At 45.2% G+C, this 12,129-nt stretch overlaps 1 pseudogene; it reads right to left on the bottom strand.

Moving 5' to 3' along the window:
- Positions 1-3,965: 3,965 nt before the first annotated feature.
- LOC133756642 (phospholipid-transporting ATPase ID-like) lies at positions 3,966-7,811 on the bottom strand (annotated as a pseudogene).
- Positions 7,812-12,129: the final 4,318 nt, after the last annotated feature.

The following is a 12,129-nucleotide window of genomic DNA, read 5'->3' as shown; positions in this document are numbered from 1 at the left end:
AAGGAAAATTTATTGTGAAAAAATGTTATTGTGAGTATTGAATGAGACAGCTCATATAGCCTGACACATAATAACCACATACAAATAGTCCCTAGGTGTCAAAATACTGATCCCTTTTCTTTTGTTTCACTTTCTCCATAGCCATAAATATCTCCCTCCAGTTTGCATGTTAATTGACTCAGGCTTCACATAGCATTCTCCTTGAAATGATCTTCAAAATAGTATTAAAAGAACCATGACAGCCATTTGTATAAATAACATTACCCTTTGTTGACTGCCTGCTAGATGCTAGTCTCAGTACTAGATGTTTTATAAACCTTTTGCTAGATCTGTAAAACAATCTTATAACTTACACCTGTATTACATTTGAAAGAACTGAGGGTTGTTTTTGTTTTTGTTTTTATTATTCCCAAAAAATAAAAAAACCTGACTGAACTGAGAAGACAAAGCAAGAACGTTTTAAGCTCCGAAGTTTACTCTTCTGTACAACCTTACACAAAGGTATAAATTACTGCAGGGAAATGCCGAACGATGGCACCGAATGTTAAGAGGCAATTTTCTGTTATCCAGTAATGTGTTCATACCATTTAAAAATAAAGGTCTCTATATAGCAACAGGACTCTTTTTCTTTGAACACCAAAGACTTTATTTTATAAATAGACTCTTGCTGCTGCTGCTGGTAGTTTGCTCCTGGAATTCTCCAACTTTCCTTTCATATACAACACTAACTATGGATTAACTTACAGCATGGAAAAAGAACAAAATTAGTCATTTAAATGTCATTTCTGTGAATGTCATTTTAATCAAAGCATTTGAAATTCCCTTATCATGATTCTTCACAGCATCTCTCCTAATTAGTAAGAGTTCTGAGCCAACACTGGTGTTACAAAAATTTGCAATCAACGGCATGTAGCTGAAATGTCATCAATAAAAATATCAGACTATAAAGTTACTGAGACATGCAGCCTTCTAGCAAGTCGACTTCAATGAAGAGACCTCAGGGGGCCGGCACTGTGACATAGTGGGTAAAGCTGCTGCTGGCAGTGCCAGCATCCCATATGGGTGCCCGTTGGAGTCTTGGCTGCTCCTCTTCCAATCCAGCTCTCTGCTATGGCCTGGGAAAGCAGTAGACGATGGCCCATGACCTTGGACCTCTGCATCCGCGTAGGAGACCTGAAAGAAGCTCTTGGCTCCTGGCTTCAGATCAGCCCAGCTCCTACCCTTGCAGTCACCTGGGGAGTGAACCAGAGGATGCAAGACCTGTATCTCTGTCTTTCTGCCTTTGCTCTATAACTCTGCCTTTCAAATAAATAAATAAATCTTTTTTTTTTTAAAAAATGAGCAGATCTCAGTGGAGGTTTCATTTTTACCCAGCCTTTGTTTATTTGCTCTTTTGGCAACCACAGGACTTTGAGGTAGGTTTGAGGACATCACAAGAATAGTGTCTTTCATGAGATGGTGCTTCTCGTCCTTCTACCAAGTTTTCACACACAGGTCTCCATCTTGGGATCAACAAGCCTTCAGAGGAACACCAAAACTGAAGCCAAGAGCATGCGAATGGAAAGCCAAGTTTTCTCTTCTGCCTTTGATCAACTTCATTTCATATGTAAAGCCCCTTTTTCAAGTGCAGCAGAATGCCCATATTCCTCATCACCACTGAGCTTCCTGCATTAAGGAGAAACTCAGCTTTGTTGGTATTGAATGTGGGGGGTGTCCAGCATGGTATTTCCCTCCCACATGCATTCTCATTGCATTCTCATTCTCATGCATCCGGTACCGTCGCTCCTCTCCTAGAGCCAGGAAAGTGAAGCTCAGAGCCGTTATGTAACTCGTGTAAAGCTACATAGCTAGCTGGTAGAAGGGTCAAGATTAGAGCTAATTTAAATCTAACCTCCCAAAGTTAGGCTGCTGTTGTAACCCTGCTGCTTCCCAGAAACATTCGTTGGCTAAGCAAGGAAAAATATTGTGAACATAATAATGACTTACTTCTCTATAATGCAGTTCACTGGTTTACTACCCAAATTCCTACAATAGCCAGGGCTGGATCAAGCCATAACCAGGAACCAGGAACTTCATCTAGGTATCTCTTAGGTAGCAGGGTCCTCAGTGCTTGGATCATTATCTGCTGTCTGCCCAGGCATATTAGCAGGAACCTGGATCAGGAGTGGAGTAGCTAGGACTTGAATCAGGTACTCCAATATGGGATGTAGATGTTACAAGTGGCAGCTTAATCCACCATGCCACAATTCTGACTTTATAATATACTTTTAAATAAGACTTTTCCCTCAGAAATTGGAATTTTAATAAAAAGATATCTCTCATATCTATTAAATAGATGATAAAATTTTTATAAATATAGAAATATGTCATAAATTATACAGAATGTTTAATTACAGCTCAATGCAATTTGGTACTCTCTTCCTTCCTTAGAAAACAAGAGATAGAACAACAGCAAAAAATATATATGTACAATCACAAACACACACACATTTTAAAAAGTCATTTCCTCTTTGATATAAAAATTGCTGTGACCTTGAGAGCTGCCTAAACAGGCTTGATACAGAGCTTGTAAACAGTGGACAAAAAAAGATTTCCTGGCCAAGACTTCCCCTTCCCCCATTCCTGGCCCACCCCACCCTCACCTCACGACAGCCCCGTCCAGTTCCTTTGGGACTCTCCATCAGATGTTTAAGATCTCAGGATCTTACTCCAAGCTCCACACATTTCCTGAAGTAGTCCCCCTCCTACAGGAAAAAAGGACAGCATTCCTCCCAAGGCTGATTAGGTAGAAACTAGGGGAAGGCCTCACTTGAGGGATAGGTTCCCATGGTGGATGATGGAAGGAGAGGACAGGCAGTGAGCAGGCAGTCCCCTGGCCTGGGTCACAGTTGCCTCTCCCCCACTGCCATGGACTCATGGGCTCTACCACTTCTGCAGATGCTGGCCTGGAGAGGTGGGGCCCTTGTTTACTGGGAAAAGGGAACAATGGCCAGTTTCCCTTCCAGCCCCACCTGGGGGTCCGGAGGTGTAAGTCCAAGAAAGTGTCAGCTGAGGGAGAAGGGAAGACAGAAAGGCATCTGCGAATGAACTTGGACCTAACTTTAAAATGAAAGAAAGCCACCTTTTTATTTGTCCGCTAGGACCACATTTCACACCTGGCTTTAGCTCACTGAGAACAACAGGGCCACTTTCCAGTTCAGTATCAGCAGGACTTGTAGACTCCAGGAATTGATACATGTGTGTGGTGGTGGAGAGGGTAGCACTTTATTCTGAAGGTGAGGAAGGAGACAGACCAAGCCTTCCTTTCTTCTCTCCCAACGCCCTCCGACTCCCTCATCAAGCCCTGCCTCAGGACAGCTCTAGCCACTGGAGAGCCACCTGGGAGATCTGGCTCCTTCCAAACCATTCAGCCAGCTTGGTACATCCCAGTGGTTGCCAGCCCCTCTTCTCACAAGAGGTAAAACACCAACCACAATATAAAATTTACATAGGGGCATTCTTCCCTTGCCAAGTTAAAAAGATGAAACCAAACTGGGTACAAACACAAATCAAGGAGAGACACACATGATGAGAGGGACCCAAAGAACCCGGCAGGTCTCTGGCTACCTGACAGGGCACATTCTTATGCAACTCTGTGCCAGGTCTCTAGAACTCCTCTGGGCAGTAGTGTATATATATATATATATATATATATATATAGAGAGAGAGAGAGAGAGAGAGAGAGAGAGAGAGAGATGATGATGAGAGAGATGATAGTCTCCCTGTAGGTTCCTAGGCAAGGCAGGAGCAGACAAGTTTCAGTTCCACATGTTGTCTCCCACTAGACTGGTCCCCATGCCTCAGATCCTGCTCTGCCCTTGGGGCTCACCTGCCCCAATTGTCCAGCCAGGGATGTCCTAGAAACTGATGGGAGCAGCAGGACACTCTGCTACGGCAGACAAGCAGTGAGGACCAACAGTTCTGAGTCAGTGTCCACTTGGAGACCAGCCAGCCCTGCTTGCTGTGTTCACCATCACAGGGCATTGCAGTCTCAGCCTTGATCCCTTGGGCAGTTTGTCAGTCTTACTGCTGGGATCGCAGGGGCTGTCACTTTTCTTCCTGTGCGGGCCCTCCATCTAGGTGGAACTGGGGCAGGTTGTAAAGCTGGTCAGCATCAAGGAGCTGAGCTGTGTTCTTGCCAGACAGGATGAAGCCCTCCTGGCGGGAGGAGGGATGGCCAGAGCATTGGGACCTCCTATGGCCAACCTGCTGCCTGCAGCAATGCTGGGCTTTCTGCTTCTTATTTACCTACAGGGTGTAGTGGACCAGCTGGAGAAATCCAGCTTTGGGTTAAGGCTAAGAAATGGAAAGACACGCATAGACTTGGGGAGATGACAGTGGTGAGCATAAGGGTGAGCCGCCTTGTGGGCTGGACCACAGTGTTCTGAGCATTCTCTGTGAACCGGAACTGGTTTAGCAACATGTCAGAGAGCCCATCGGTGTGCCTGGCAAAGAGGGTGGCAAAGCAGGCAGCTAGGCGGCCCCAGATGAAGATATGGTGATGGCTGTTCAGCAGCCCGTATGCAGCCCAGTTTGCACACTGGCCATAATGACCAGTGACATGGCCACTGTGACTGCAAAAAGACTGGGAGTAGGTCAGCTGGGCCCCGTCATCCTGGGTGGTTCTGTAAACACCCCTTGTTGATAAAGAACATGAGCATGGAAGTCTAGATGGTCCAGGTGATGCAGAGTAAGAACTGCTTGTTGAAGAGAAGGTTCGGCTGCTTGGCTCACACAGCTTAGAGAACAGCATGCTCTGTTGCTCTGAGACATCCTGATCAGAGACCCCAAAACCAGGCCTGAAAGGGAGCTATACAAGATGTTACGTAGGGGATGAAATACAGGTCACAGATGGTCTGAACGAAGAAGCCACAGAAAAATCCAAAGCAGCAGGCGCCGCGGCTCACTAGGCTAATCCTCCGCCTTGCGGCGCTGGCACACCGGGTTCTAGTCCCGGTCGGGGCGCCAGTTCTGTCCCGGCTGCCCCTCTTCCAGGCCAGCTCTCTGCTGTGGCCAGGGAGTGCAGTGGAGGATGGCCCAAGTGCTTGGGCCCTGCACCCCATGGGAGACCAGGTTAGGCACCTGGCTCCTGCCATTGGATCAGTGCGGTGTGCCGGCCACAGCGCGCCAGCCGTGGCGGCCATTGGAGGGTGAACCAACGGCAAAGGAAGACCTTTCTCTCTGTCTCTCTCTCTCACTGTCCACTCTGTCTGTCAAAAAAAAAAATTTAAAAAAAAAAATTAAAAAAAAAAAAAAGAAAAGAAAAATCCAAAGCAGAAGTGGACTGTAGCAAAGCAGAGTTCTTATAGAGGAAATAACAGAGGAACTTGCGCACGTGTAGGTGGCATTAGTGCCCATGCACCAGCAGGAGGAGAGGGAGTAATTGGAGGTCAGGACAGCCTGGATCCCCTCCTGCCTGCGGATGCCCACACCAGCATGAGCCGTTTTGATTATGCTGACATCATTGGCTCCATCAGCAATGCCAAGTGTCACAGTCTATTGTGCTTTTAATATTGCGCTTTCTGCAAGGGGGTCACCCAGCACTGGATGACAGCTTTGCAGGCACACGCTGTCTCCAAAATTCCATCTCCATGTCTGCTCCGACACATGGGCCAGACTGTGGCCATTTATGACTAGGGCTTGCTTCTCAGTGATTGCTTCCAGGACAGAAGTGAGGTTGGAAGAAGAAAGTTTTTCTTGGCGGATAAAGCCATCACCTGCAGTGTAAGATGAGTCTACCATCTTTTCCTGGGCTTTCCTGAGCTCCTCCCACACCTCCAGGAGGGTGTGGCCAGTGACTATGAACATCTCCATCATGTTCTCTGTCAGCATCTTTCAGGAATAGCTGTGTATACGGCCATCTCTCGTTTCTCTCTGGTTAGCACCCATATCTCACTGGTGGCCGTGACAGGAGGGTGAAAGTCTCTGGGACCCCTTGCTAAAGTTTCTCCTCAGTGGCCATTGCATCCAGTGCACCATGTCGCTCTCAGTCTCCTGGTAGATGCCGGCTATCCTGTCCTCCCAGCTGTCATGCACCAGGCTGGCTTGGAGCTGTATCTTGGTCCAAGCCTCATGGTACTCTTCATCCATATCCTTGGAGGCCAGAAACAGTGTCCTTAGCCCTTTACTTGCTTGTTCATTCAGGTGGTCCCTGGTGGGGCTGAGCAGCTCCTGGGTGCAGTGGCAAAGTCTGTCAAGCTGGATGTTGCAGTAGAGTCTGATCTTCCCCTCTGGATGCTGCGCTGTGATTGACATCTTCTTGCAAACGATGTTGAAGTCCAGGGTGGCCATTAGCTGGTAAGTGATGGCTATGCCCATCTCACAGATGGTGATTGTTTTGGGGATGTGAGAGTGAACACAAAACTAAGGTTCTTGACTCTAGCGACCAGGACCCCATCATCTGGGGACCGTGCTTTGTAGTACAGCTGTCCTTCATTCTTTTCTTCTGCCATCACAGCGTGACACAGGGAAAGGTGGTAGGACTTGTGTGTGTGTGTGCGTGCATGTGCGCACACACACACACGTGCATCTTGAGAATTCCAAAAGGCTGAGGTTCCGGGACGAGCACTACTGTCAGCGAGAGGATTAAAGAAGTCTGTTTCCCAGTTCAGCTTTGTGTTGCAGGATGTCAAATATGTCGCTAGCTGTGGCCACTGACAGAGCACTTGTTGAAGAACGTGATGTTCCAGGTGAGGGTGCCTTTCTTGTTAAAGAAGATGTACTCCACCTGGCCCAGTTCCTCCTTCAGGGTGGCATAGGCCACGGTGCAGGTGTCTGCTTATTCGTGTAGAACACCTTGTCCCAGTGGATGAGGTAGCCGTGGCTCAGGTGGATGAGGGCTACACTGACATAGAGTGAAATGGGCACAATGGTGTTGAGGATGATCACGTAGAAAAAGGACGGCCTCTGCTTCATCCCAGAGTAGGTAGACCGTGCGTTTTCAGATGGCATTGCCAATGGCTAGGATCACCGCCCTGCAGAGCAGGAACCCCAAATCCAGAAGACCAGTGTATACATTAAGCCATCAATACTTGTCCTTTTAAATTTTGTCCTGCCCCTTTTCTGCATCAGCTTAGTGTCAGCACCTGCACAGATGACCAGCCAGAAGTACCACTTGGCAGCATCTTGTAGCACACAGTTCTTCAGCAGCATGTTTTGGTTGCTCGGGGGCATCTGGGGGTTTCACTGAACTTATCCAGTTGGGAAGTTTGCAGCTCATTTTGCCACCAAACTTTGCAATTTCAAAAAGCCTGGAACTGCTTGGTGCACCTTCACATTGGTCTCTCTCTCAAGTTCTATTGCATCTGTGCAATGCAGCCCATGGGGCTCACTGCTGGAAAGGAGGAGGAGACCCACTGCCACAAACTGTAATTCTCCAGCTTGATAACATTGCCAGTATAGACATTCACTCACTGCTCTCGCTGGAGGAGTCCCTTGGTCTGTACCTGAGATGACCAGTAATTCACATGGCGGACATGGTCATCAGTGGCATCTTTAACAGCTGTTATGATGGGAACAAGAACCAAATGGTGGTGAACCAGGACAAGGAGGAGAGCTGTGGAATCAATTGAAAAATGAGAAGGAACAGGAAGTAAGTGCTGACAACTCCCTGGAGCTGCTCAGGGAGCCTGACAGGCAGGAAGGTGAGAATATGGTACTTGGAGTCAGCAGTGCCTTGCATACTGGCCTCTTCTGTTGTATGCTCCATCATTAGCTGTGCCTTTGTTTCTTTTTCTGCCAGGTGCTTTTTTTTCATACAGTGCTAATCTCATCCAGCCAGACCAGGAGGCCTTCAGTGCTTGGTACTCTGCTCTCGCTGACCTCCCCAGGGAATCCCACTTGCCCAGCTGTGGCTCTGTGCCCCCCAGGGCCTCAGCCTATTACTCTGTGTCAGCTTCAGTTGTGGAGGCCTTACATGAGATCTCTAAAAGCTTGTCCAACAGTATTAGTCTGCTCTAAAATTAAATCTATTTCCATTAGCTTAATAATACTGACTGTTAGGGTGCTTAGTCTCATTCTTTATGTTTCCAGGGGAAAACTGCCAGTCCCTTCCCCTCTTCTTGTTTCCATTTTCCCCCAGGGAGAAGATGGCCACTGGGAGATTGCTCAGGGGACTGCGGCTGGTGGGCTGCGTAGGTGCTGGCTGCTTTGGAAGGTAAATGGGCCTTGGCCATTTCTCCCTGCTCAGTGGGCAGCCATTCCTCTTGCAATCTCCATGGCTAAGCAGTCCTTCCTGAGGACCCTTTGCGAGGTGAGGCCTGTGGAAGGGAGATCACAGGCAAGTGCCCCAGCTTCAAGGAGGGGCACTTCATTAACTGGTGAGAGCTGTTATTTGTGGGGTGCAAGGCAGCTCTGCTTTGGCCGTAGGCCTAAGCTGTTTCTGATGGATTTATGAAATGCTGCTTTGATGTCACAGCTTGACCATTAGAGCCTCGCTTGGCTTTGGTTTTGGTGTTTACACTTGATCATCACACTTTCTTCTTATAATAGCTTTGGCATCCTTTATCCTTCATTATCTTTCTCGAACCACCTCCAATCTTCCAGAAAAAAAGACGTTTCTTCCAAAGTTAACCTGAATCCATCTCTTATCTTGACCTCCAGGGAGATAGCTCTGGGCTGGGCTGACCTCCTGACTTAATTCTGTTTCTGCATTGCCCATATGGCAACAGCGAGGCTCAGAGCCTCACGGCATGTTGTTCCTCTACTCAACACCCTGGAGCGCCTCCTCTTTTCACCACAGTAGAGCCAAAGTCACACTCTCTGCCCCTGTCCTCTGTGACTCATCACTTACTGTTAGCTTCTCTTGCTAACTCAGCTCCAGCCACAAGGGCCTCCTTCTTTTCCAGCCCTGTTCTTGATGGCTGTGCTTGAATGTGCTTTCCCTTGACCTCTATGCATCTAACTCCCTTCGCTCATGTACAGCCTTCTCTGTAAGGACGACCCCGACCAGCCTGCTCAAAATCACAAATTGTTCCCGACTCCTGTGCTGACTACACTCCATAATTTTGTTTTTCATAGTTTATTTGTAACATGTAATTAATTTATCATATGCATTACTTGTATGTCTCTCAAACTGGAATAAACCCTCTTTGTATGCTTTGTCCATTGATGTAGTACAAGTGCTAGGAATACATTTGTTAATTGAATGAATAAATGAATGGACATGAAAATACACATTTCTATATTTTTTTATATTTCCTTCTAATTTTGGTTGCAAACTAAACTTTTTGTTTTTTACTGAGTTCTGTTTTTTATACAGGCATGCTAAAATAGCAAGGAGAAGGCGGCATTCACAAATGTTCAGTTTTATTCAAACACTTTCCCTGACTCAGTAGGTATGTTAATGCAGACAAATGTTTTGTACAGAATAAAAACACTTCCAACTTCCCAACCTATAATATTTATTTCCTTACCACTCACTGCCTGACAGCTAAGCCAATGCCATGCATATTAGAATTTTGTTAAGACCTCATCCTACTTTGTTTACCTGCTTCTGCACAGATAGACCAACACTAACTTTTAAAACAAAGATAATCCCAAATTAGACTGGTATAAAACCCCAGAAGTGTGTTTCTCCTGTGCCAGTTTCGAGGTGAGTGTATCAGTATGCCTAGGGCTCTGCTCTGTGATGTCATCCATACCCCTATGCTGGTAGTGGCTCTGTTTTCAGCAAGGTGTGACTCCCATGATGCTTTAGTCATTGGCAGTCCAGCATGTTTCATTGGTGGAACCTTATCTTGTGGCTGCCTTAATTTGTTCAATGGAGTTTGGGAAATGTCTTCCCTGCCTGGGCAGCCATGTGGTAAGGGGGGGAAATGATATGAAAGCAGTCTTTGCACAGATGGGTGCTATTTTTGATGGATAGATTCATCATTTAAGTTCACATACTACAAAATTCACCTATAAACTACAGAGTTCAGTGGTTTTTAGTATGTTCCCGAAAGTTATGCAACCATTACCACTTATTACAGAAACTTTTCCTCCTAAACCTATTACCAGTCACTTCCCATGTCTCTGTCTCCCCAAAACTTGGAAACCACTTTTTCTTTTGATGGATGTGTCTATCTGGACATTTTATTTAATGGAATCATACAATATATAGCCTTGAGTTCTGGCTTCTTTCACTTAGCATAGTGCTTTCAACATCCATCCACCCATTACATCCATCAGTACTTTGTTCTCGTTTATGGTGGAATAATAGTCTGCTGTGTGATTATAGCACATATTGTTTATCTACTTGTCAGTTGATCATTATTTGAGATTTGAGTTGTTTATAATGCAGTGGCTGATTACTTCATCTGCTTTGGACCTGGTGCTAATGAGATGTTTCCACATTTGGATATTATGAATAATTCAGCTGTGAAAAATGTGTGTTCAAATTTTTGTATGAATATAAGTTTCATTTCTCCTGGGTCTATTTCTGAGAGTGGAATTATTGGATTACATAGTGACTCTATATTTAACTTTTTGAGGAACTTGTCTATGTGTTCAACAAAAAAAAGTAGCAACATTTGACATTTCTACCTGTGATGTGAGAGTTCCAATATTTTCATATCTTTGTCAACACTTCTTATTGTCTTTTTTATTCTAGCCATCTAGTGGGTGTAATGTAGCATTTTAATTGTCACTTATAATTTGCATTTCCCTAATGACTAATGATATTTAACTTTTCTTCCTTTATTCATTTGTTCATGTCTTTGGATAAGTGTTTTTTTCAAATCCTTTACCTTTTTTATTGTTGAGTTGCAATAGTTCTTTATTATGGAGGTAGACCCTTATCAGATATATGACTTGCATTTTTGGCCAGATTGCGGGTTATTTTTTCACTTACTAGTGCCCTTTGAAGCACCTTCAGCTTTAGAGTTGAGGAAAAAAGTCACTGAGGTGATAAGTAGCTTGTCCAAGATTTGAGGCTGACCATGTTTCCCAGCCTCTTGATGTTAGTCTGACTTCTAAGCAATGCAAGGAGCGTAATGGGGAGACAGGGAGGGAAGAGCTGCTTCCCGGCCTAGCCCAGAACAACTGCCTGTGTGGGTTCCAAGCTCTTTCCTCATTCCAGGGTACTGGGACAGTGATGTCCAGGATGACTTCGACACACAGAGTAGCTATCAGCCTGGGTCCCCAAACGACTGTGTGGTAGCAAGAGTGCGGAGGGACAGCCACTCACTGCTTTGAATACCTGCCCTGGGCTGCTACACGAGAGAAAACAACCCAACTCGTCACTCTTTGAGCCATTAAATCTTTTGAGTGTACTTACTATTTTAGCTTAAATTTCCTTGACTAATACAACTTCGATTTGCCATTTTGTTAGAAAATTTTCAACACTGGGAAGTTCACAGCTTTTCAAAGAAATACAATTAACTCATTTTTTTCTATCCTGAGCAAAATGTTTTTCCTATAAATTATACATTAGGTTCAAATTCTTACCTTTAGAATCATAAATTCAACATTGCTCTTCAGAAGAAATCTTCAAATGTTTGACCAGAGTTTAGGGGCAATGAAGTCTTCCTTACATCAGAGCTTGCGTGTAAGTGTTTGTGTTTTCTAAACACAAAATAATCACTAAAGCTAGAAGCCACTTCTCTCCTGTAATGTGCTACATTGTATAGACATTGTCTGCTATCACTATTTTCTTATTTTTAAGAAATTTTATTACTTTCTCCTAACGTTGGGGAACCAGAGACGCGGTAGAAGTTCTCTTGACAGAAGTTTGGTTCAGTCTTGTCCCCAGTTTAACTTTTCTGTGCAGACTGACTCAGAGCAATCTGCTACAATGGAGGAATTGGTGGGTCACAGGTCTAAGCTGTCTTTATTATTACTAATGCGCCCTCCAAGAGAGAGAAAGAGGAACTGAGCCAGAGAGGGTAAGCACATCCACCCTGGGAGCTAACGAAGAAAATGAGAGTTTTATGAAAATCTCTTAGGAGGGAGGAGTGTGGGTCTGAAAAGGCAACAACTGAGAAAGCTCTAGAAAGTTATTCTTTTTATGAAGGCATTTAGGTAAATTTCCTTGTGCCACTCCTTCAGTAGCACCATGGGAGGGCCATGCCCCTCGGCAAGGCCTTTGCTTTTTGCCTAGTAGAATCACTT

The sequence above is a fragment of the Lepus europaeus genome, chromosome 3 (genome assembly GCF_033115175.1).
Source record: "Lepus europaeus isolate LE1 chromosome 3, mLepTim1.pri, whole genome shotgun sequence".
Taxonomy (NCBI): Eukaryota; Metazoa; Chordata; class Mammalia; order Lagomorpha; family Leporidae; genus Lepus; species Lepus europaeus.
This window is presented reverse-complemented; position numbering and strand designations above follow the sequence as displayed.